Source organism: Oryx dammah, unplaced genomic scaffold (assembly GCF_014754425.2).
Source record: "Oryx dammah isolate SB20612 unplaced genomic scaffold, SCBI_Odam_1.1 HiC_scaffold_10, whole genome shotgun sequence".
NCBI lineage: Eukaryota > Metazoa > Chordata > Mammalia > Artiodactyla > Bovidae > Oryx > Oryx dammah.
Genome location: NW_024070194.1, coordinates 47229630 through 47256984, shown reverse-complemented (window position 1 = coordinate 47256984; position 27355 = coordinate 47229630). Strand labels below are relative to the sequence as shown.

General features: G+C 41.5%; 1 long non-coding RNA gene across 1 annotated transcript; it reads left to right on the top strand.

Annotated features, from left to right (window-relative positions):
- The first annotated feature begins 183 nt into the window (after positions 1–183).
- On the top strand, positions 184–8117 carry LOC120869004. Its single transcript, XR_005722391.1, has 2 exons — positions 184–912; positions 1631–8117. It is a non-coding gene; the product is annotated as an uncharacterized LOC120869004 (long non-coding RNA).
- The last annotated feature ends 19238 nt before the right edge of the window (positions 8118–27355 follow it).

The following is a 27355-nucleotide window of genomic DNA, read 5'->3' as shown; positions in this document are numbered from 1 at the left end:
TGTGTGTATTGGTCGCTCAGTTGTGTCAGACTCTTTGCCACCCCATGGACTGTAGCCCCCTAGGTTCTTCTATCCATGGGATTCTCCAGGCAAGAATACTGGAGTGGCTTGCCATGCCCTTCTCCAGGGGATCTTTCCGACCCAGGGATGGAAACTATTTCCTGCATTGGCAGGCAGGTTCTTTACCACTACCACCACCATGAGAAGCCCAACGTTTACCTAAGGGTGATGGTGTTCAGGTGGTTTTATTTCTTCTGCTCTAAACTTCTTGTAAGGCAGCATTAACTACAAAGGATAGTAATAAACGTAAACTAAATATACAGCCATTTACATGGAAGAAAAAGGCAAGGTAGGAAACAAATTAGAAGAAACAAGATCCCTTCAAAAAGCAGTATCAAAAAGTTGATTTAAGTGGTATCTAACTGGTTACATTATTGCTGACCTAATCAAGAGATGGGATGATGTAGGGGGGAAAGGGCCAGAAATCACAACGGATGGGAAAATTTTTTTTTTAATCAGGTAGCCTTATTTGTCAAAAGGTCAGATTTTTACTGTTTGGGAGGACCAGTAGAGGCCTACTTAGTGCCCTCCGATGCTGTCAGTAACTAAGAAGAAAACTGCCAGTAACTGAAACGGAAGAAAAAGAAAAATGGGAGTCTTTTAAGTGCAATTTCTAACACTTTTGTAACAAAACATCACATTGGAACAGCAGAGAAAATAGTACAAAAGTCTCATGCACAAGCATCTTGAAAACTGGCAGCAAAATTTATTACTAATTTCTTGTTCAGTGATTGGATGTCTGCTGAACCTATTACACGCCCTTTGATCAAAACAGCAAACTGGGCTGAGCTACAGAGAGAAACAGCTCTAGCAGTGTACAGTCCACACTGGTTATTCACAAATACTGCATTGGTGAGTTCACTTTCTCACTAAAATTTATTTGTAATACCCAGATCAATATCCATAGTATTTCTGGACATTCATGGTAGAGAATGTGACTTGCCTGATAGGCACTGATGAGGGTAAAGGCAACACTCAGTCTGATTTCATTTCTCATACTGGGAACAAATGTGGTTTTCACAATACACAGTCATGTTTTTAGCATTTTTTGTTGCTTTTTACTAGTGATTTTCCTGTTTTAAGTGCCCCTCCACTGCCACCCCAAACACAGTGCTGAACTATTATCTAGTACCCCTAAGCACAAGACAGCTGTGATGTTCTTTGTGGAGAAAATGTGTAGTACATCGGGTTTAGGTATATCGTTAGTACTCTTGCCCATGATGAGGTCAGTGCTGATGAATCAACAATATATTAGATAAGATGTCTAAACAGAGGCTTCTCTGGTGGTTCAGCAATAAAGAATCAGCCTGCAGGGCAGGAGATGCAAGTTCCATCCCTGGGTCTGGAAAATCTCCTGGAGGAGGAAATGGCTATCCACTCCAGTATTCTTGCCTGGAAAGTTCCATGGATAGAGGAGCCTGGTGGGCTACAGTCTATGGGGAAGCAAAAGAGTCAGACAAGAAGTGACTAAACCACCACCACCACATGTCTAAACAGAAATCAGTTGAATCAGTTCACGAAAATGTGATCAGAGTATCTCAGGACTCCATCCATGTGTTTATTTCCTCAGGAGCAGTTCAGCGTTCCCAGTGACTGTAGAACACAGCTGCCTCAGCTAATGAGAATCAACTATTTACTGAAGTACATATTTAAACGTTAAAGCCATTTTTTTAAAAATTTCACTTCTGTAAGAGAATCTGATTCCATTATCTGTTGTTATGACTCCTCTCTTCCTCCACTTTACCTACCTGATCCGTATACCCTACTCAATTCACTGTATGCTTGAGGAAAATGAGCTGCCAGTATTCTCACCCCTTATGTTACTGAAAGCTCAGTCTCTGCACAGGTGCCATATCAAATCCTGGAGACAGTTCAGGGTGAAGAAGAAAATATCTTTATTACTTCACCAAGCAAAGGGAAACACACCAGGTTTCTGCCTAGAAAAACTGTGTGTCCCAACCCCAGAGGACTTGATGTTGGGGTTTTATAACAGTGGTTTAAAGGTGGGGTCTCTAACAAGATTAGAATGTGAGTGTAACAAGTTGAGGATGTGAGCTCACCAGGCTCCTCTGTCCATGGAACTTGCCAAGCAAGAATACTGGATAATCTTCCCAACCCAGGGATAGAACCCACATCTCATATCTCCTTGTATTGGCAGGTGGGTTCTTTACCACTTGGGAAGCCCTTCATCTCAGGTGGACGGTCTCCTAATCTTGATGGTCCCTTTAATCTTGCCTCAGATTGTTTCTTGTATGCTCCTCCCTTGATCTGCCCTTTGTAGCTCAGGGAAGGTCGTGGAGGTTGGAATCTCTCCTACAAGAAATAGGGAACAGAAAGGCCTCTATGCTGGGGAGCCTCACTGGGCCCTGCTCAATTTCACCTCTCGCTAATTTCTCTTAGCTGTGTACCCTACCCAGCTGTTTAACATCTTCCAAACCTGACATTACATCCTGAGTCTTTGCTGTGTTGCTTCTTGTTTCTGTAAGAAAATAGAAGGAATCAGAAATGTGTACCAGCTCCGGCCCACTTCCACCCTTGCATCTAGCAACGTTCCTCCATCTGAATACACTACTAGCCTCCATAACTGGATGGACAGTCCAAATTCCTATCCAAGACCAAAATGGCTACTTTTACATCAAGTTCCATTTTACTCTTGGAATTGTCCTCTTGTAAAAGTTTCCCCACTCAACTTGATCATTTTTGTCTACTTATAAACATTATAATAACTGCCCTCCAGGGAAAAAATCTTGATTGTGTCTCCCTCCGAATACTACCCCATTGCTCTGATCCACTCTTATACAGAAAAACTTGCATGTCTGCTACTCATTCTTAAACCCAAAAGTCAGACTTGATCCCCAAACTCCACTAAGGCTCTGGATCCTCAGGAGCCTCCATGTTCTCAAATCCACTTTTCATTTCTCAGTCTCCATCTTACTTCACCTGTGAGCAGCATTTGATAGCTTACTCTCTTCCTCGTGAAGCTCCTTTTCTTGCCTGCTGGAATTCTGCTCTCTCATATTTCTCTCCTGTTTTCTAAATGATTCCTTAGTCTCCTTGCTGGCTCTTCGCCTATCTTAAAATCCACTAATGGCTTCCCATCTCAGAATGAAAGCCGTGGACTTTGAATCTTACCGTGGTGTACAAGGCCCTACGTAAACCACTCCCACCCACGTTATCCCCAGTTTCGCATTCAGGACTTTTTTGCTTGCTCAGTCTTCTCCCACCTCTCAACCCTCCACTTTCCTCTGCTATAGCAAGCAAGTCTGGGTCTCAAGACCTCTACTCTAATATCCTGCCTGAGTGCCCTTCCCCTTGGCACCAACTTTGCTTACGCTATGTCTCTCCTCAGATCTCTTTCAAAAAGGTCAGTGCTCTGAGAACTATGTAAACAACACCCCACTTACTCTCTCTCACTCTCCCTTACTCTGCTCAATTTCCATTTATACCACCTGCCCTATTATGTCTTGTGTATTTCGTTTAATGATTGGCTCTCACTAGAGTGAAGGCTCTATGTGATAGAATGAGATGAATATTTGTTGAGTGAAAGATTTAACTACAAAAATGTGCAAAGAAAGTAGCAAAATATTGTAAGTCTCAAGAGAAAAAAGGTATATGGTTTTATTTCTGCTTGCTCTCTAAAACAAACAGGATTATTAATTATTAATTCAGTCCTGCGGTCACAAATTAAATGGAGAAAAGCTGGATTATCCCTAATATAAAATACTGTAAAAGGTAACATTTGAAAATGTATATAAATTTGCATATGTAGCTAATCTCATGCAGATTACTTGCATGCCTTTCTAATGAGAGATCTCAGATTTGTAAATGAGCAGATCTGTATTTCAACCAAGAAATTAATATGTGTCAGCCACTACAGGGGAGAACTATCAGTGAAAGGCATCGGTGACCCTGATTTTAACACCATCCTCTTGGTGGAGGAAGAATAAAAAAATCATGTCCTTAAGCCTCTAGTTGTAAAAGAGACTTTAAAAGGTTTTGCTGGAATTTTTAAAGGGTCACAAAATAAATATATTCCCTGAAATTTTTACTGACCTCTTTTCATTTCTTTTTTTTTCTCTCCTTGCCTTTCTGTCCTGTGCCTTGACACAGTGTAGTGATTGAGAGCATGGTTTTTGAAATCAGAATGACATGATCTAGCGCCCTGGCTACATGGTTGACTGATTAGCAGTGTAAAATTGGGCAGATTACCACAGTCTCCAAGATTATGCTTCCTTGTCTCCAAAATTGGCTTGATTGGGTATCGGGCTGTCCGTAAAAAGTGAATGAGGTTCCATAAATGATTTAGCACTACATGACATATACACGCTGCAGTACAATCTTAAAAAAAAACTGTGAGGAATTACCCACAGAACTTAGAGTACATCCTGAGTCATAATACTGTGCCTCTCCTGTGAAAAGGATACGCAGACAGGCTGCATGGGTGACCCCAAGTTATGGGCCAGTCCCTGCTCACAGAACCGCAGTATTCAATGTCATTTGCATGGCACTGTCTGCTCGTATGTAAGCACATATACTCACTGATGAAAATTGTAGTCTGACAAAAACATTGTTTAAAGTTTCCCATGTTAGGTTTTGGGAGGTTTTCTTGTGGCTTCATCCAGGTATGTGGGATCTTAACTACCCAACCAGGGATCACACTTACACCCCATGCAGTGGAAGCACAGAGTCTTAACCACTGGACCACCAGGTAAGTCCCAGGCTTTGCTTCAGATTACAGTAAAGCAGGCTGGATCCAAAAAGGAAGCACTCTCTTTCACCAGGAAGTTACCCCCAAACAGCAGTCATCCAGCCAGTAAGGGAGACAGCACCTCTGGGGAGGAAGTAGAAGTGCTGCGGTGACGGTACGCAGGCCTTACTGCTCCGGCCGATCCACCCCTGGTTTATCCAGGTCGTTCCTCAGTGTGAACTTTCCTCTGCTGACTTCTTTTTCCCAACAATATCAAACCTTAGGAGAAAGGTAAGCAACTTTTCAAATAGGAAAACTGATTGTTTGTTTTCAAAAATGTTCATTGTATCTACTTTTTACCAGTTTTACTCTTTTTGTGAACAAATGGTTTTTAAATTTTTTTTTAATGTTAGGAACTATATAAACTAGCAAAATTTCTCCCCCAAAAAAGCTTATCACTGCCTGTAAGTCTTCTCTTTCACCCTTCAGCTATTTGTCTTTGAATCAAAGCAGAGGGAAAACCTAAAAGTGGTTTCTTGGGACCCTTTTAGTCCGTTAAGTTTTGGAGAAATTACACCATTTTGGTATGTTTGGTAAAACACAATTTGCCTATAAGACTGGTGAATTCTAGGACTTCCCTGGTGGTCCATTAGTGAAGAAGCCACCTGCCAATGCAGGGGACATGAGTTTGATCCCTGATCCAGGTAGATCCCACATGCCTCAAAGCAGCTAAGCCCATGCACCACAGCTGGGCTCTAGAGCCCAAAAGCAGAGAACCCACCGCAGTGAGAAGCCCATGTACCTCAGCAAAGACTAGCTTTCCACAGCTAGAGAAAGCCTGCTCAAAGCAGCAAAGACCCAGCTCAGCCAAAAATAATACATAAATTTTAAAAATTAAAAAAGACTGGTGGGCTCTAGAGGCTCTAATGCAGTTTGCAATGATTTCTTGTTAAAGAAGGGTTTCTCCAGGTCCCGCAGATAGCAGTCACTACCCCTGTCAACACTCTCCCTACAGGATATCGTGTCTGCAAAACCTTCCATATCTGTACTCATATACAGATATTTTGTTCCATGAACTCCTGGGATATTGCAGGATTGGGGAAATCATAAGAGGTATAGTGGGTTTCCCTGGTACCTCAGCTGGTAAAGAATATGCCTGCAATGCAGGAGACCCCAGTTCAGTTCCTGGGTCAGGAAGATCCACTGGAGAAGGATAGGCTACCCACTTCAGTATCCTTGGGCTTCCCTGATGGCTCAGCTGGTAAAGAATCCACCTGCAATGCGGGAGACCTGGGTTGGGAAGATACCCTGGAGAAGGGAATGGCTACCTAGTCCAGTATTCTGGCCTGGAGAATTTGTGAAAAGTTGGACACAACTCAGCAACTTTAACGTCACTTCAAAAGGAATAGTGTTAAGCCAGCTTAGGACAGAATTTAACATGGTACCCAGTTTTTCATGCAGAATTTAGAGAAATACTATGATACCACTCATGTCAGTGTCCAGTATTTCCTAATTAAGCTTCATTTCAAGATGGGATAACTTCAGTAGGGATATTCTTTTAAGCTCACTGTTGGCCTGTATTATGTGCATTTAGGCCACTGCATTAAACCCATGGCAGCAGGGAGCACACGGGACTTACAAGCAGGTGTCTGTACTTGCAGCCTAGCCCAGCGCAGCAGGGCCATATGACTCCATCGGCACAGCTCCAAACTTGTGTTAGTGTTGACTGCTTGATACAGGTAGTGTGCAACTGTGTGGTACCAAATTTCCTCCTTTTAAAATGTTTTTCATCTGACTTTTCATCCTTTCTTGCATCATGAAGTATACTTTTAGAAAAAGGGATATTCATCATTTATATATTTAAAAAGCCATCTTACATCTAAAAAAGCCATCTTACATCAACATCTAAAAAATTTCATCTGCAAAATTGTAAAATCTATTTTTGTTGTTTTTCTACGTGGAAAATTACTTTCCTGTCTGAAGGAATATTAAATGTATATTTTTACTTATTATTTATTTGGCTTCACCAGGATTTAGCTGGGGCACCCGAGATCTTCCTTGCAGAATGCCATCACTTAGTTGTGGCAAATGGGATCTAGTTCCCTGACCAGGGATGGAACCCAAGCCCCCTGCATTGGGAGCACAGAGTCTTAGCCATAGAGCCACCAGGGAAATACCCTATTCAACAGAATATTGACCTGTTTTTATAGTGAATAGATTTACCTACAGAACACTACAAATATGAAAGCTGTCTGTGGCAAAAAAGACTTCCTGCCAGCATCTTTTTGTTCTTAGTAGAACGCTTGATTTTTGGTGGGACTATCTCTGTCCAGAAGACTGTATTTCCTTACTTCCCTGTATCTTGAGGTTGCCACGCGATCAACTTCTGTCTAGCAAGATATAAGCAGAAGTGCATGGAACTTCTAGGGAATCCTTGAAGAGAAAGGGCTATTCCACCTCTCCTTCCTCTGGCACAATGTGATGTGATGGCTGGAGCTTGACTAGCCATCTTGAGCTGTGAAGTGGAAGCCATGTGCTAAGGATGGTTTCCTGGCACAATGGACAGGCGTATCAGCCCAAGAGACTACCGACAGCCAGATTTTTTTCTGTGAGAGAAAATAATCTGCTATTTTGGTAAGCCACTAACACGGGATTTCTTCTCACTTGTAGCTAAGTCTAAGTCTACTCTCAAATATGGAAAGAAATGATCTGAAACTACGTTGTACTGTGCTCTAAGTTGTTTAATTTGGAGTGGGTGATCATGGCATCTCCATTTGATAAAGAAATTCAAATCTGAATAATGTCCCCACAGTAAAAAGAAAAAGAACAATACAGCTCACTTCAGTTTTTCTTCCCGAAGATGTCGGTACCTTTACCGTGATGTTCACTTCCTTTGAAAGAATAATATGTCTTGACAAGTGAAATAGGTTATCTAAAGCAAAATACCTTAATACTTTAAATTTGCTAACGAACAGACTCTGTTGTATTTATTTTCAATTCTTGTGTCTGTTGCATTTGTGGAAAATTCATGTTCAATGAATTCAGGAAATTAATGTTGAATTAATAGTAAGTGAAGTTTGTATTGAAGATGATTGCTTCTAGAGGGCTGGTACCTTATTTCTTGATCTAGATGGTGGATACATGTATATTTACTTTATTTTTAATCCATTAAACTGTACATATGTTTATGTGCTTTTCTGAATTAATATATCATAAAAATAAAGGATTAAAACGTGAATTTTGTGGTTTCTTTAAAAATACACCTTTCACTTGTTCTGAAGCAAATATTTTGTTTTTTACAAAAAGAAATGTAAAATATAAAATTCATATTATTGTTAACAAATTCCTCAATAATATATTTCTTTGATTAACAATTTTTATCAAGTATATGTGGTTTTTAGTTGTTGAACCTTTCAGTAATTGAACTAACTACATAATTCCAGAAAGTTAGCACACTTTCTCTATATAACATCCACTTTAGCCAAACCCTTTAATAAGTAGAATCTAGTTGAAATAGAACCACCTCACATCTTGTAGAACAAGCCTAGGATGAATGAATTGCTAGATTAGGTTTTATTACAGGTGCAGTAACATTCTAAGACATATTTCTGTAAAAGTACACCATCGTAAAAGAATGTTAGTCTCCACTAGTGTGTTTGAACAAGGCACTGCAGATTTTGAGTTTTAGTTTGCTATATCCATAGAAGATGTATATTAATCCCTGCCCTCCTACAGTTATAAAAATACAATGAGATATGTGCACATCCATTGAACAAGGACTTCATAAACATATTGTTATTAATATACAGATTTAATTTAACCTTTTTTTCCTCTGCCCCTTCTAAACCCAGCTTACACATCGGGAGGTTTTCAGTTCACATACTGCTGAAGCCTAGTTTGAAGGATTTGGGGCATAACCTTACTAGCACACAAAATGAGTGCAGTTGTTCTATAGTTTGAACATTATTTGGCACTGCCTTTCTTTAGGATTGGAGTGAACAATGACCATTTCCACTCCTATGGCCACTGCTGAGTTTTACAATTTGCTGCCTTACTGAATGCACCACTTTAACAGCATCATCTTTAGGATTTTAAATAGCTCAGCTGGAATTCTATCACCTCCACTAGCTTTGTTATAATGCTTCCTAAAGGCCCACTTGACTTCACACTCCAAGATGCCTAGGTGAGTTACCCACCATTATGGTTATCCCAGTCATAAGACCTTTTTTGTATAGTTCTGTATATCCTTGCCACCTCTTAATCTCTTCTTCTGTTAGGTCCTTACCATTTCTGTCCTTTATTATGCCCATCCTTGCATGAAATGTTCTCTTGATATCAAATTTTCTTGAAGAGATTGCTAGTCTTTCCCATTCTGTTGTTTTCCTCTGTTTCTTTACACTGTTCATTGAAGAAGGCCTTCTTATCACTCCTTGCTGTTCTCTGGAACTCTGCTAAAGATGAAGCTCCAATACTTTAACCATTTGATGTGAAGAGCCGGCTCATTTCAAAAGACCCTGGTGCTGGGAAATATTGAAGGCAAAAGGAAAAGAGGGCAACAGAGCATGAGATGGTTAGATAACATCTCCATCTCAGTGGATATGAATTTGAGCAAACTCCCAGAGAGAGTGAAGGACAGGGAAGCCTGGCATGCTGCAGTCCATGGAGTCGCAGAGAGTCAGACACGACTTAGTGACTGAAAAACAACAGTTTAACATGGACATGGTCCAGGTTGATCCAAGTTCTCTGAGGCCTTATGTGTCAGCAGAGGGGTTATATCAGTTGGGTTAAGCAGTATTAGCTGCCTTTCCAGGCACTCTGACTTCTCAGGAAATTTGCACAACACAGGTTTATCCCTCCATCCCCTCCGAATCCAGTGTGGGTCAGGTGGGTCTCCTTGGTGGCCCTCCTACCGAGAGAAGAGACATGGGATTGGGGATGTGGGATGCCTACATTTTACAACTCTGCCACCTTAAAGTCCTTTATTAATACTTCCAGTTCCCCTGATGGGAAAGAAAACAGAGAACTCAGACCTGCCCATTATAGTCCTATGTTCTTCCCCTCAAAGCCCTTGGGCCAGAACTGTTTCTGCAGCCCCATCCCACCTTCTGGGAAACATGGGTACTTATAACACTACCTGGCACAAAAGGCAGCTTAAAAGAGCTACTTGATTTAAAGCAGGAATTCTTAATATTGAGTCCATGAAATGGCTTTAAGATAGTCTGAGAATCCCACTAGATTTTCTACAAAACTCTGGGCTTGTGTTGTGATGTTTATTTTTTCATAAAGAGAATCCATTGCTTTCTTTGGTCTCAAGGTGTACTCAAAAAAAAAATTATGATTTAAAGTGAGATTTTCCTGTTGGTCCAGTAGCTAAGACTCCAAGCTCCCAATACACGGGCTTGGGTTTACTTCCCGGTCAGGGAACTAGATCCCACATGTTGCAACTAAAACCCAGTTACCCAAATAAATATATGTTACTTTTAAAAAAAGAATTACTGATTTAAGGCAATAGGTAAGAGGAGAAAAACTGTGGAATTGGCTGCTCTCCTCATATTTAACACTATCTGTAGTTTACAGCCTACTTTCTATAGGTGACACATGGACCATAGAGGTTCCACACACAATGAATGACCAGGCATTTAATATTACCTTTAATATTCACATTCACCTTGAAGGCAGATTTCTCATCCCCTTTTTGCAAATAGAGAAACTAAAGCATAAAGATCACATAATATGCCTCAGATTACACAGCAAATAAATGCAAGGAATACCTATGAACCCAGGGCTTCAAAATCAAGCTTCAAAATCCTCATCTCATGCTGGGCAATTTAAGTGTTTACCATCCACCATAAATGAGATATAAAAGACAATATGGCCTGAACACATTCCTGACTTTTATTTTCCTGCAAACCGAACAAACAAAATACTGGTCTTTAGCAGAAATGTCATAGAAATTTCTTTGGTTGAATTGACAGACTCCAACATTGATGAAGATCTGTTGTATACAGACCTGGCTACAGATAGAAAAAAAGACTAACAAAGACGAAAAGAGAAAAGAATTTCTACCTTATTCATGCTCAAATAGGTGGGTAGATATGTAGAAATATGTTCTTTTTTGATTTTGAGATAACTACAAATAATTTTAAGTAGCTGCATTGAACTGGTGAGAACATTTTTTTTCTTTATTTTTTTTGCTGAATTTTCTAAATTTTCACTTTAAATATCAAAATTCATTTAGAAATGGTAAATATGTCCCTGAAGTATCCAGAGTGACTCATGATCTTCAGAGAGCACTGTTGAGTTGGTATCCTGGAGCATTTTTGGCAATAGAGTCTGGATTTTTTTTTTTTTTTTTCTTGAGAACATCAAAAACCAACTCTGGCTATAATAAGCAAAATGGAATTTATTAGAAGAGCTTAGAGAATTCCTGGAAAGTTGGGTCCCCCAACTTGGACAAAGAACAGGAACCAAGTTGCTCTCAAGGGTCAGGAAGCAAGTCTTCTCAGCTGGTAACTGTTTTCATCCCAGTGCTTCAGTGATTCAACGTTCAGTCTCAAGAGTGTCTAAATATCCAGTCCTCGATAACAAGCTCAGTACTCCTCTCCCTGCTATTTGCCTGGTCCTACAGCCTTTTGTTCCCATGAAGGAAAGACACCACTTCCAAAAATGACTCACAGTAAAGGGTTCTCAAAACAGAGGCTGAGAGACCAAATCAGGCAGTCAAACAGTAACTAACTGCCCCACCACAAGCAGCCATCCCACAGGTTACTGGCACGAGGCTTTTAGTGTATAACTTTTAGGAAAGGAAATTAAAATGTGAAATGTCTTAGTAAATTTCTTTGTTTAGTTACCTATGCTGAGCAAAAATATAATAAGTGTATTCTATAAAATGGGCTTCCCAGGTGGCACAGTGGTAAAGAATCTACCTGCCAATGCAGGAGACACAAGAAACTTGGGTTCAATCCCTGGGGCGGGAAGATCCCCTGGAGAAGGAAATGGCAACCCACTCTAGTAGTCTTGCCTGGAAAATTCCATGGACAGAGGAGCTTGACAGGCTACAGTCCATGGGGTCACAAAGAGCTGGACGTGACTAAGCATGCACAGAAGCAATACCTAAAGAAGTACAATAAGGGAAAGAAATTGTGAATAGTCAATAACAAAAGCAAGAAGAAATAGGAAAAAAAGAAAAAGGGATGAAGACACTGCAAAGGAAAAGAAAGGGAGGCTGTCAAGGGAAACATGGGTGCAAGCTTTTGGCAAGCTCCTGCTTTAGGCTTGCTCTATCTGCTACCGTAAATTCCTCATCACCCTCCCTTCCTGACACCATTACTTCCATCAGTTCCAGTGAGCTCCCTGCACCTACAGACAAACCTGTTAGGGGAAGCACACTGATTGAAACCGCCCACCCTGGCCAGGCACCATAGTAACTATTTGCATGAGTTGTTTTATGAGAGGAGATCCTGATAAGGAATACAGAACTAATAAGCCACCACCAACCGGAAGAGTTTGGGAAAGGCCTAAAGGAGACACCGCATGTCCGTCCACTTCCCAGAATCCCTCTCGCTAGCATCCATCTTGGCTGAGCAACACGTGCACCACCAGGAAAGACTCTGAATTAGAATGATTGGCCAAAGACCATCTGAAAACTAATCCCATCACCATAAAACCCGAGACTGCGAGTCACATGGCAGAGCTGTTCTCCTGGGTTCCCTTACCCTACTACTCTCCACTCGGGTGCCCTTTCCCAATAAAATCTCTTGCTTTGTCAACACGTGTCTCCTTGGACAATTCATTTCTGAGTGTTAGACAAGAGTCCAGTTTCGGGCCCTGGAAGGGGTCCCTCTTCCTGCAACAAACCTACACTTTACAGAGATTTAGAGCTCACTGAGATCTCAGGAAGTCAGGAGAACCAATCCCTACCAAGTGCAGCTTCCTTGCACCATCAACACAGGAGCTCCAGAAAGCCACAGGTGCTGGGCGCAGCAGACCTGGAGGGGCTCCTGCAGAAATCCGATGGACGGAGATAACCTTCAGAACCTGTTCCTCCCTTTTCTTCAGATCCCTTCCAAACAAAGCTCTTCCAAAGGAGGACAGAACCCTTCACTAGGGGAATCCAATGCAGCAAACCGGGGCTCACTCGCGTCTGTCTTTGGCCTGAATTTCACCAGGAAATTCACCCAGGCACGCTTTGTTGAGAAGTACTTTGTGACGAGGTTTCACATTTTCCCTTAAATCAGCTAAAACAAAATCTTAGGTTTACCTCTTTGGTTTTCACATTTTTCTTTGTTGGGCTTAAGTAAAAGGGACTGTTACAGAACCAAACTTGGGTCCACTCACCTACAGGCCATAAAAACGCCAAGTTCTGGTGAAGGAAAGTGCAGCATTTTGAAACTGTGCAACTCAGATTGAAACTTGAACCCAGGCAAAACCCAGATTGGAATTTGAACCAAGTCTTTTAACTGAGATCACACACCTGCTCTGAGGACATAATGGAGCTCAGGTTCTTGATATTTCATTGCAGAAAGAGTTCAGTGTGAGACAAAATGATAGGTAAGAGGTGGATTTATTTAGAGAGAAACACACTCCACGAAGTATGGGCCACCTCAGAAGGCAAGAGCAGCAGCTCAGTAGGAGGGTGTCAGTTTTTATAGGGGTGGGTCATTTCTTAGGCTGGTGAGTGGGAGGGATATTCCAGCTATCTTGGGGAAGGCTATGTGCTAGGTCACTTCAGTCATGTCCAACTCTGCAACCCAATGGACTGTAGCCTGCCAGGCTCCTCTGTCCATGGGATTCTCCAGGCAAGAATACTGGAGTGAGTTGCCATGCCCTTCTCCAGGGGACCTTCCCAACCCAGGGATTGAACCCCCATCTCTTAGGTCTCCTGCGCTGGCAGGTGGATTCTTTACTACCAGCACCACCTGGGGAAAGGGTAGGGGTTTTCAAAAATTGGGCCACCACCCACCTTTATGACCTTTATGGACTTGCAACTGTCATGATGTCTGTAGGGTTATTACTTAGCTTGCTGATACGTTACAGTGAGTGCACACTGAGACTCAAGGTCTAGTGAAAGTCGATCGTCTGCCGTCATATCTGTTTGATGCTAATCAGTCTATGTTATGTCCTCAGGCTATGTCATTCCTTTCAAGATTGTTCTCTGAATTCCCAGCCTCCTGTTTCAGCTTGTCCCCAATGTGGGGCCAAGAAAGGAAAATGGGCAGTGAATTCTCAAAAGGCCCAAATTCCCCAAAGGCTTTCAGGGAAAGGTTTTTAAGGACAGAGTGAAGAAGTGGGCTTCAGGGTGTGTGATCAGCTCATGAACATTCTTCTGATTGGTTGGTGATGAGGTAATCAGGAATGAAAATCAGAAACCTTCCAATTCCAGCTGGTCTGGTGTTTACAAGCTGGTGATCAGTATGCATTTAACTTCTACCTGGTCGGGGTTTCAATACCTGCAAAATAGCTCAAGGATATGGCTCAGAATATTATCTGTAGCCCTTGAAGAGGAGATAAATGTCCTTGACTTTAATGACTAAACTATCATTATCTGTCTTGCTGGACTGTTTTCCTTTGTTTCTGCATTTTCTTAGTTCTCTGATTAAATGTGTTCTTTGGAATTCAGGAAGGCCTCAGAGACTAAAGTTTTTTCCATAAACAAAAGGCAGACAGAGGACACAGCGGGGATCTGTCCCTGGAATGCCTCATAGGATCCTGCTCAGGTACTGGACTGCTGTTAACCAAAAACTTCCAGCAGCATGATCACTGGTTAGGGAAATCCTGAAAAGTCCAAACAGCCTCCAAATTATAGTCTACTTTGAAAATGAATACTGTATTAGACAAATACGAAAAGTCTTGAGAGTGGGATACTCCTAGATGTTTGTCTGCAACTCTAAGACTGTGATTAAAGTCCAAGGAAGAGGTAGAGAGAAAAAAACAGATTGTGATAAAATCTTTCTACTCTGTTTTCTCAAAAGAGCATTTTTCTTGTCCCCTTCTTTGGGAGTTACCCTGTTAACTCCCTTTCCATATTAACAATGTGTCTCAACTTTGGCCAAGTTCTGCTATATTTTGTAAATCAACTTTGTTTTTCTATCAGCCATAGCAAGCACAGAAACTTTTTAAAGAAGAATGACTGTATCGAGACTAAGACTTGAGGAAGAATAAAAAATAGGTCAATTTAGGCTTCATTTTATAGTATATGCTTTTTATAGCATGTATTTTTCTTAAATTTAGCATATATTTTTGTTACAGAGCAGCAAACATGTAGAAGAGGTTTTTTATTTGGAGACTTGTTTAATAAACATGTTGGCACTTATTAGGAAAAGCCAAAACCTTAAAAAGAGTTGTAGACTTCGCAACTTCTGCTTGAAAATAAATATAGATTTGGCAGTTTATCCTGGTAATTGGGTGATAGGCATATGACAATGGTTTCAAAGAAAATCAGAGCACGAGCCTCGTGTCACTGAGATGGGCTGGTAAACACTGAGAAAAATCAAAATAAGTTTTTAGACTTAAAGTCTAAATCCATGCTTTCTGCAAGGAGGTAAGAGGCTGAGAGCTACCATTTAAGAGAGAGAAGCCTAACAATGAATACTTAGAAAAATGGAACTGGAGTTAAGAACATTTTAGTGTTAAACTGGGTTCAGTTCAGTTCAGTCACTCAGTCGTGTCCAACTCTTTGTGACCCCATGAATTGCAGCACGCCAGGCCTCCCTGTCCATCACCAACTCCTGGAGTTTACCCAAACTCACGTCCATTGAGGTGATGCCGTCCAGCCATCTCATCCTCTGTCGTCCCCTTCTCCTCCTGCCCCCAATCCCTCCCAGCATCAGAGTCTTTTCCAATGAGTCAACTCTTCGCATGAGGTGGCCAAAGTATTGGAGTTTCAGCTTTACCATCAGTCTTTCCAAAGAACACCCAGGACTGATCTCCTTTAGAATGGACTGGTTGGATCTCCTTGCAGTCCAAGGGACTCTCAATAGTCTTCTCCAACACCGCAGTTCAAAAGCATAGGGTTATATTTGACCATCAAGAGTGCATCTTTTACTTAGACTGGAGGCCAGGCTTTGGGCTCAGATGGAGAGGAATGTGTTTCTCTAATACGCAAGAGAACTGAGAACAAGAAATTGAGTAGCTGCTTTAAATCCTCTTAGTAGCAGTCAGGGTCTGTATGTATCTAAGCTAACTAACTATATGGCTTTGGTCTTGGCCTGGTCTTGGAAAGATGTGGAGACATCAGTTTAATGGCTTTAAGCAACACATATGCTTATTCTCCCCTGTTGTACAAAATCCATGCCTAATGATGAGCCAGTTCTAGAGTCAACTGGTTTATACACCCTACATGGCTGACAGCAAAGCAGATCTGGAGTAAGCGAGCACATGTGACACAACTCCAAGGACACTAGTCCGTCTTGTGAACTCTCATTTCTCTCTGGTGTACCTGTGTGTCTCTTTGCAACGTGCCTTTGCAGTGCCTTCCTCAGGAGACCATCTATTTCTAGTCCTTAAATCTGGACTTGACCATGGGACTTGCCCTGCAAATGCAGTGCAAGTGGAGGCTTGACCAGCACCTGTGCACACAGCCCCTCCCTCTCTTGCTGTTGAAGACTCTGCCTGTTACCAAGTCTAAGCTCATACTGCTCAATGTGTGACAAGCCAGTCAATTGAGAAATAAGCTGCTGGGGCTAGGAATAGTGATTTTATTCAGAAAGTCAGCAGGCAGAGAAGATGGTGGACTAGTGTCCCAAAGATCCATTATGCTGGTGTTTGAATGCTAGTTTCTTTTATAGAACAAAGAAGGGAAGGTGAGGAAGTAAAGTGAAAAAGGTGATAAGTTGTAGCAAATATTTCCTGGTTCCAGCCAGACTCCAGAGGGGGTGTGTTAATTTCTTCTTTCCTGCATCCATCCACAGGTGGGCTTCACTGGATGTTTCCCATAAGCTAAACAAAGGTATTTTCAACCTTAACTGTCAGGCATGGGAAACAGGATTCCTGGAGATAGACCATTATGTACATTTTAAGCTATGGACAACATCCCTTTAGTGATGAACTTGTAACAAAAGCATAGAGTACAAAGGTTAATGAAAAAGAAACAGACCCAATATGGATTCACATTTGCTCTTCCCTATCACATAACCACTTTTCAGAAAAAGCTCAGGCTAGTGCTGTAAAGGATGAAAGAGTACATGGAGAGAGGACCCAGAGTACATGGAAAGAGGACCCAGCCATGGCAACCAATCCAGCTTCTCCAGGTGAGAGCTACACACTGACAGGGAACTGAGAGCTGCTGACCCTACATGGAGCAAAGACGGACCCAAAGGACTGACCCACAGAACTGTGAGCAAATACTGGTACTCTGCTTTTTAAGTCATTACATTTGGGGGATGATTGGTTATACAGTAAAAATTAACACCATTACTTTATAAGTAGATGCTAATTATTATTGTTCAAACAGAAAATGTTGCTTTAAATCTTTAGCAAATATGCATGATATGGGAATAATTTTTTAAGACTAAAATAAATCTAATATATCTTTATTTATATACTGAAAGTGTTAGTTGCTCAGTCATGTCCGACTCTTTGTAACCCCCTGGACTGTAGCCCACCAGGCTCCTCTGTCCATGGAATTCTCTAGGCAAGAATACTGGAGTGAGTTGCTATTCCCTTCTCCAGGGGATCTTCCCAACCCAGGGATCAAACCCAGGTCTCCTGAAGTGCAGGCAGATTCTTCACTGTCTGAGCCCACATATATTTTAGAGAATAATGAAATATAAAGCAGGAATTAAAGAAATACAGCACTTAGCTACAGTAAAGTAATTCACTGGAATTCAAATATCCTCCATTATTTAATCCAGGGGCCAGAAAATTACAGCCCTCAGGCCAAATCTGAACCCTGACCTATAAAGTTTTGACTGACCTATAAAGTAAATAAAGTTTTATTGGAACACAGCTATGCTCATTTAATTACATATTGTCCAAAGTGCTTTCAAACTGTGGTGCTGGAGAAGACTCTTGAGAGTCCCTTGGACAGCAAGGAGATCCAACCAGTCCATCCTAAAGGAAATCAGTCCTGAATATTCATTGGAAGGACTGATGCTGAAGTTGAACTCCAGTACTTTGGCCACCTGATGTGAAGAGCTAACCCAGTGAATGGGATGGTGGGGAAAGATCCCTGATGCCGGTAAAGATTGAGGGCAGGAAGAGAATGGGGCGGCAGAGAATGAGATGGTTGGATGGTACCACCAACTCAATGGACATGAATTTGAGCAAACCCCAGAAGATAGTGAAGGACAAGGAAGCCTGGAGTGCTGCAGTCCATGGGGTTGAAAAGAGTTGGATACAACTTAGTGTCTGAACAATAGCTTCTTTAATACTGTGATACCAGAGCTGAGTAATTGAGACTAAGACTGTGGCTTGCAAAGTCTAAATTATTTCCTATCTGCCCCTTTACAGAAAAATCTGCTGACTCCTGTTTTAGTAGGATTATCTTTCAATAAATGTTAACTATTGTCATTGTCATTATCAGACATTGTCATCATCCCTATTATTGTAGCCAATGGGATGCGTGTGGAAAATAATCTTCCCTTGATCAAAGAGCAACCACCAAATCCTACAAAATTAGTATTCTTAATCTTTACATGGACACTGTAGTCAGCAATGAAGGGCAACACATACCCTTCTCCTTATTTGAGTAAGTACTAATAGAGAAACTTGCCTTCTATTAGAATGTATTTATTTGCCATCTAAGTCTACACATATAATTTTTACTTAATTGCAAAGATACAATACATTTAAAAATCTCTTTGAACTGAACTGAAATCGCTCAGTTGTGTCCGACTCTTTGCGACCCCATGGACTGTAGCCTACCAGGCTCCTCTGTCCATGAGATTTTTCAGGCAATAGTACTGGAGTGGATTGCCATTTCGTTCTCCAGGGGATCTTCCCAACACAGGGATCAAATCCAGGTCTCCCACATTGTAGACAGACACTTTACCATCTGAGCCATCAACCAAAATTGGTTTAAAATGTAATATGGACAAAAAGCAAAACTTAGATTCAATTTATTATGTGAAACTAGTTATTAGTGCTGTTTAGAGGTGGCAAGAATACACAGAAGAACTGTACAAAAAAGATCTTCACGACCAAGATAATCACAATGGTATGATCACTCACCTAGAGCCAAACATCCTGGAATGTGAAGTCAAGTGGGCCTTAGAAAGCATCACTACAAACAAAGCTAGTGGAGGTGATGGAATTCCAGTTGAGCTATTTCAAATCCTGAAAGATGATGCTATGAAAGTGCTGCACTCAATATGCCAGCAAATTTGGAAAGCTCAGCAGTGGCCACAAGACTGGAAAAGGTCAGTTTTCATTCCAATTCCAAAGAAAGGCAATGCCAAAGAATGCTCAAGTTCAGTTCAGTTCAGTCGCTCAGTCGTGTCCAACTCTTTGCAACCCCATGAATCGCAGCATGCCAGGCCTCCCTGTTCATCACCAACTCCCGGAGTTCGCTCAGACTCATGTCCATCGAGTCCATGATGCCATCCAGCCATCTCATCCACAGTCGTCCCTTTCTCCTCCTGCCCCCAATCCCTCCCAGCATCAGAGTCTTTTCCAATGAGTCAACTCTTCACATGAGGTGGCCAAAGTACTGGAGTTTCAGCTTTAGCATCATTGCTTCCAAAGAAATCCCAGGGCTGATCTCCTTCAGAATGGACTGGTTGGATCTCCTTGCAGTCCAAGGGACTCTCAAGAGTCTTCTCCAACACCACAGTTCAAAAGCATCAATTCTTCGGCACTCAGCCTTCCTCATAGTCCAACTCTCACATCCATACATGACCACAGGAAAAACCATAGCCTTGACTAGATGGACCTTAGTCAGCAAAGTAATGTCTCTGCTTTTGAATATGCTATCTAGGTTGGTCATAACTTTCCTTCCAAGGAGTAAGCGTCTTTTAATTTCATGGCTGCAGTCACCATATGCAGTGATTTTGGAGTCCCAAAAAATAAAGTCTGACACTGTTTCCACTGTTTCCCCATCTATTTCCATGAAGTGATGGGACCGGATGCCATGATCTTCGTTTTCTGAATATTGAGCTTTAAGCCAACTTTTTACTACTGCACAATTGCACTCATCTCACATGCTAGTAAAGTAATGCTCAAAATTCTCCAAGCCAGGCTTCAGCAATACATGAACCATGAACTTCCAGATGTTCAAGCTGGTTTTAGAAAAGGTAGAAGAACCAGAGATCAAATTGCCAACATCCGCTGGATCATGGAAAAAGCAAGAGAGTTCCAGAAAAACATCTATTTCTGCTTTATTGACTATGCCAAAGCCTTTGGCTGTGTGGATCACAATAAACTGTGGAAAATTCTGAAAGAGATGGGAATACCAGACCACCTGACCTGCCTCTTGAGAAACCTATATGCAGGTCAGGAAGCAACAGTTAAAACTGGACATGGACCAACAGACTGGTTCCAAATAGGAAAAGGAGTACATCAGGCTGTATATTGTCACCCTGCTTATTTAACTTAAATGCAGAGTACATCATGAGAAACACTGGGCTGGAAGAAGCACAAGCTGGAATCAAGATTGCCGGGAGAAATATCAATAACCTCAGATATGCAGATGATACCACTTTTATGGCAGAAAGTGAAGAGGACCTAAAGAGCCTCTTGATGAAAGTGAAAGAGGAGAGTGAAAAAGTTGGCTTAAAGATCAACATTCAGAAAACGAAGATCATGGCATCTGGTCCCATCACTTCATGTGAAATAGATGGGGAAACAGTGGAAACAGTGTCAGACTTTATTTTTTTGGGCTCCAAAATCACGGCAGGTGGTGATTGCAGCCATGAAATTAAAAGACGCTTACTCCTTGGAAGGAAAGCTATGACCAACCAACCTAGATAGCATATTCAAAAGCAGAGACATTACTTTGCCAACAGAGGTCTGTCTAGTCAAGGCTATGGTTTTTCCTGTGGTCACGTATGGATGTGAGAGTTGGACTGTGAAGAAAGCTGAGCGCCGAAGAATTGATGCTTTTGAACTGTGGTGTTGGAGTAGACTCTTGAGAGTCCCTCGGACTGCTAGGAGATCCAACCAGTCCATTCTAAAGGAGATCAGTCCTGGGTGTTCATTGGAAGGACTGATGCTAAAGCTGAAACTCCAATACTTTGGCCACCTCATCCAAAGAGTTGACTCATTGGGAAAGACCCTGATGCTGGAAGGGATTGGGGGCAGGAGGAGAAGGGGACAACAGAGGATGAGATGGCTGGATAGCATCACCAACTCGATAGACACGAGTTTGGGTGAACTCCAGGAGTTGGTGATGGACAGGGAGGCAAGGCATGCTGCAATTCATGGGGTTGCAAAGAGTCAGACACAACTGAGCGACTGAACTGAACTGAACTGAAGGACCATATGAGCTGTTACTAAAAACCTTAAATCTGTATTTCTACAAAGAGTACAGTAGTCTATGTTTAAAGAATGTTCTTGACCAGAAAGTTAATAAGCTTAAAAGTCATTTCCAGTTTTCCAGTTGAGACAATATACAATACGTATGAGAAAACACAGGAGTTTGATGAGTGACAAGATTTGAGAAGATAGACCCAAGAGCTAAAATGTGTATGACAATGAATACAGTAAAAATTGGAAAATTTTTTAAATTTGGAAGCATGGGTCCTGTGCCTTATTATTTAACTTTTAGAAACACTTATGTATTTATTTGGCCATGTCTTAGTTGTGGCATGTGGGCTCAGTGATTGCAGCATATGGGCTGTTGCCCTGCAGCATGTGGGGTCTTAGTTCTGCAGCCAGGGGTTGAACCTGCATCTCCTGCATTGGAAGATGGATTCTTAACCAGTGGACAACAAGGGAAATCCCTGGGTCCTTTGCCTTAGAACTCATTGTTCATTTTGTTTTCTTTATGTCATAAAGCTTCTAAGAGTTTTTATCATTCTTGTAAAATTTTAGGAGGATGTCACTAAATACCAGTCTCTCAAAATGTATTCTGCTTGGCTTATGATGGCTGCATCAAACTTACATTTTCCTCTGTTGTTGCTTTGGTTACTATCTATTTCTCTTTCTGAAATTGTGTCTGTCCTCCTCGATAGATCCTACATCTCTCTCCATCTGTCAAATTTTCTTTCATTTCTTTTTTTATCTGTCTGGCAATTTATGTTGACTTAGATTCTTAATTTATGATCTTAATAAAAAGAAGTCAGCTTCAGATATATCTAAATTCTCAATATTTTATATTTCTCTTGTCACAGTTAAGATATATTAGTGAAATAGAGCCTTAAACATTAATAAATGCTTAATAATTTTCCTAAATTTTATAGAAGTTTTCTTATCAGAAACATACCCATTGATCTAAAGAGGTTGGCTAATAATGAATACTCATTTCCTATATGACTCATAAATAACAAAAGTAGTGGCAGCATAGGAGTAAAATATATGGATTCTGAATTGAGTCTGAATGAGTCCACAATGGGTAAGTACTCTTATCAGCCTACTCCAAAATGAAAATATCCACTTCTAACAAATACGTTTTACTTCTCTTTACAGTAGTGGCAATTAATGAATCTTTTAATTACACTTACATGTGATTCTCATCAGCCCAGCTCCCAGTGGAAATATCAACCTTGAACAAATACCTGTAAAGGGTAGCTGTTAAATAGATAATGCCATGCTAAGTCGCCTCAGTCAGGTCCGACCTGTGCGACCGTATGAACTGTAGCCAGCCAGGCTCATCTGTCCATAGAGATTCTCCAAGAAAGAAGTGGACTGCCATTCCCTTCTCCAGGGTTAAATATACTGCCAAACACTTAAAGCTGAAAGATTAACCTCTTTCTTTTCAACAACGAGGAATCAAAATCAAAAGGATTAAATGGTTTGTCTAAGATAACGCAGCTAGAAACACAGTTTCTTGATTCCTAACTTGTTAATAAACAATCCATTGTCTTAACAATCAGCATGACAGAGAGATGTGCCTTGGGAACAAGTCAGACTTATTAGAGAAGAACATGCTGTGCGCAGAGCCACTTCTGGGTAAAACACACCAAAACAGTCATCGGAGAGCCCAGGCATTAGAGAAGCCAGGCACCAAACTCAAGAAGGCAGTGAATTGGAGAAAGGGATGTATCACAGTAAGCTGATGGGCTTCCCTCATAGCTCAGTTGGTAAAGAATCTGCCTATGATGCAGGAGACCCCAGTTCAATCCCTGGGTTGGGAAGATCCGCTGGAGAAGGGATAGGCTACCCACTCCAGTATTCTTGGGCTTCCCTGGTGGCTCAGTTTCCAAAGGATCCTCCTGCAATCCGTGAGACCTGGGTTCGATCCCTGGGTTGGGAAGATCCCCTGGAGAAGGGAAAGGTTACCCACTCCATTATTCTGGCCTGGAGAATTCCATGGACTGTGCAGTCCATGGACTCACAAAGGGTCGGACACGACTGAGATACTTTCACTTTCATAGTAAGCTGATACGAAACAAGGACCCTGGGCACTACCAGACACACATAAATAAAATGAGTCTATAAAGTGCCCTCCCAGTCTCTGGGCCAAACCCACACCTACTTTTCTCTTACTTGTTTCTCTCTCAAAGCCTCGCTTTTCTCTGTCTCTTTTCCCCATCTCTATTACCCTCAAAACCTAATTTTAACTACATTATATTCCATCAGTATTTTTTTACAGGCAGGGAAGAAGGCAAAATGTACAAAACACAGTATAATTTCCCCTAAGTCCCATATTCCTTAAACTTGATCTTAGCTATGTGATTTAGTAATTTTGCCTATGTCTTTAAGAGTAAGTTAAATATAAAGCTTTATTTTTTCCTTTTAAAAACCCTATAAGGTTGCTGCATTATGCACTTCATGATCCATATTTTTTGGGGAAAAAAAGCTTAAAGAAAAATAAAGATTGTTAAACTTACCATGCATTCCTAAGACTGGAAGTGTCTCTGTTAATCTTGCTAATTAGAGGATTCAGTTCAGTTCAGTTCAGTCGCTCAGTCGTGTCTGACTCTTTGTGACCCCATGAATTGCAGCACACCAGGCCTCCCTGTCCATCACCAACTCCCGGAGTTTGCTCAGACTCATGTCCATCGAGTCGGTGATGCCATCCAGCCATCTCATCCTGGGTCGTCCCCTTCTCCTCCTGCCCCCAATCCCTCCCAGCATCAGAGTCTTTTCCAATGAGTCAACTCTTCGCATGAGGTGGCCAAAGTACTGGAGCTTCAGCTTTAGCATCATTGCTTCCAAAGAAATCCCAGGGTTGATCGCCTTCAGAATGGACTGGTTGGATCCCCTTGCAGTCCAAGGGACTCTCAAGAGTCTTCTCCAACACCACAGTTCAAAAGCATCAATTCCTTGGCGCTCTGCCTTCTTCACAGTCCAACTCTCACATCCATACATGACCACAGGAAAAACCATAGCCTTGACTAGATGGACCTTAGTCAGCAAAGTAATGTCTCTGCTTTTGAATATACTATCTAGACTGGTCATAACTTTTCTTCCAAGGAGTAAGCGTCTTTTAATTTCATGGCTGCAATCACCACCTGCCGTGATTTTGGAGCCCAAAAAAATAAAGTCTGACACTGTTTCCACTGTTTCCCCATCTATTTCCCATGAAGTGATGGGACCAGATGCCATGATCTTCGTTTTCTGAATGTTGATCTTTAAGCCAACTTTTTCACTCTCCTCTTTCACTTTCATCAAGAGGCTTTTTAGCGCCTCTTCACTTTCTGCCATAAGGGTGGTGTCATCTGCATATCTGAGGTTATTGATATTTCTCCCGGCAATCTTGATTCCAGCTTGTGCTTCTTCCAGTCCAGCGTTTCTCATGATGTACTCTGCATATAAGTTAAATAAGCTGGGTGACAATATATAACCTTGACGTACTCCTTTTCTTATTTGGAACCAGTCTGTTGGTCCATGTCCAGTTCTAACTCTTGTTTCCTGACCTGCATACAGATTTCTCAAGAGGCAGGTTAGGTGGTCTGGTATTCCCATCTCTTTCAGAATTTTCCACAGTTTATTGTGATCCACACAGCCAAAAGCTTTGGCATAGTCAATAAAGCAGAAATAGATGTTTTTCTGGAACTCTCTTGCTTTTTCCATGATCCAGCGGATGTTGGCAATTTGATCTCTGGTTCCTCTGCCTTTTCTAAAACCAGCTTGAACATCTGGAAGTTCACGGTTCACATATTGCTGAAGCCTGGCTTGGAGAATTTTGAGCATTACTTTACTAGTGTGTGAGATGAGTGCAATTGTGCAGTAGTTTGAGCATTCTTTGGCATTGCCTTTCTTTGGGATTGGAATGAAAACTGACCTTTTCCAGTCCTGTGGCCACGGCTGAGTTTTCCAAATTTGCTGGCATATTGAGTGCAGCACTTTCACAGCATCACATTTCAGGATTTGAAGCAGCTCAACTGGAATTCCATCACCTCCACTAGCTTTGTTTGTAGTGATGCTTTCTAAGGCCCACTTGACTTCACATTCCAAGATGTCTGGCTCTAGATTAGTGATCACATCATCATGATTATCTGGGTCATGAAGATCTTTTTTGTACAGTTCTTCCATGTATTCTTGCCACCTCTTCTTAATATCTTCTGCTTCTGTTAGGTCCAGACCATTTCTGTCCTTTATCGAGCCCATCTTTGCATGAAATGTTCCCTTGGTATCTCTAATTTTCTTGAAGTGATCTCTAGTCTTTCCCATTCTGTTCTTTTCCTCTATTTCTTTGCACTGATCGCTGAAGAAGGCATTCTTAACTCTTCTTGCTATTCTTTGGAACTCTGCATTCAGATGCTTATATCTTTCCTTTTCTCCTTTGCTTTTCGCCTCTCTTCTTTTCACAGCTATTTGTAAGGCCTCCCCAGACAGCCATTTTGCTTTTTTGCATTTCTTTCCCATGGGGATGGTCTTTATCCCTGTCTCCTGTACAATGTCACAAACCTCATTCCATAGTTCATCAGGCACTCTGTCTATCAGATCTAGGCCCTTAAATCTATTTCTCACTTCCACTGTATAATCATAAGGGATTTGATTTAGGTCATACCTGAATGGTCTAGCGGTTTTCCCTACTTTCTTCAATTTAAGTCTGAATTTGGCAATAAGGAGTTCATGATCTGAGCCACAGTCAGCTCCCGGTCTTGTTTTTGTTTAAGTATCTTTAAAGAAATAATCTTTAAAGAAGTGCCTCTACTGTGAAATTTATCAGATAGAGATTAAATTCCTATAAAGGAACAGGAATATAGCAGAAGCCTACTCTTTTCTGAATGTCGCAGAAGCCTACATTCAGCCTTGATGAAGCATTAACTTAGTGCTTGTACTCTGCCTGGAGATGGCAGACAACACATCAGTGATATGAAAGGACTATTTACTCTCCTCACATTATCAAAAGGTAATGAAAACTTGAGAATTTCTCAGTGGTTTTGATGACACATGAGTATAGGCCAATTTACAGTTATTCTATGATCCTATTTTAGTCTCCTGTTGATAATGGAGTCCCTACTGTGTATTTATTTTTTTAATCTCTTACTTTGTAGTAAATTGACATTCAATGTGTGAAATGTCTATCATGTAGTGTTATTAGGGAAATTTTCATCTGAAATTGTGAGTACATAAAGTTATACTTCTAGCTTCTTGAGGTTATGATGTTCTACACCCTAGGAGTTTGCTTCCAGGCCTGCTTAGCAATACTGCCTGCAAAGCAGGAAAGTTCCAGACTCTGGAATAAGTCAGATGCTCTGTAAATTACACAAAGAGCCTTAAGTCCACAGACCACCAGCCCAACATTAAATCAGACTCTTAACGACTGTAGTCTGACTCTACCCTAGTATTTCTGGAAGATTGGCTCCCCATTTACAGTCTGCACCTGAGTGCTCACGTTTTCCTTAAGAAGGTGGGGAACTTGTTGTTGCTTTTCTCCGTGGTTCTCTACCCCCAGCCCCCACAAACTGGACATTTCTCCCTCCCTAGCCCATCCAGGAGAGTGCATGGCTTGTGCCTTTGAATATCAGTGATTAGCGACCAGGTATCTAGTACCTACTCCTAAGCCCTCCTGAGAATACCAGCTTCCTAAACCATCACCTTATAGGCAAAAGTCAGCTCTACTTGTCCAATGGTGGCGGAGATCCTGAGAATCGTGGATCATGGAGACAAAGATGGCACTTCAGAAGGTGCCATTCTCATATATCATGTGTGCTAAATTGCTTTAGTCGTGTCTGACTCTTGGGGACGCCATGGACTGTAGCCCACCAGGCTCCTCTGTCCATGGGTCTCTCCAGGCAAAAATACTGGAGTGGATTGCCGTTGCCTCCCCCAGGGGATCTTCCCAACCCAGGGATCAAACTGGCTTCTCCTGCATTGCAGGTGGATTCTTTACCACTGAGCCACCGGGAAAACCCCTTCTCATATGGCAGCAAAGGCGAATTTGCAGTTCTCTTGGTCTATACATCAGTCTACAAAAATAATTAAGTAAACCTTCAACGTGACAGCCACCAGTTTTGAAGAGTGAAACAGGCATCCAACACCCAACATCCTGAATTACTGTCTTTCTGAGACCGGAGGGAAGTGATGAACCTACCGCATTTTGAAATGAAAGCAGAAGTC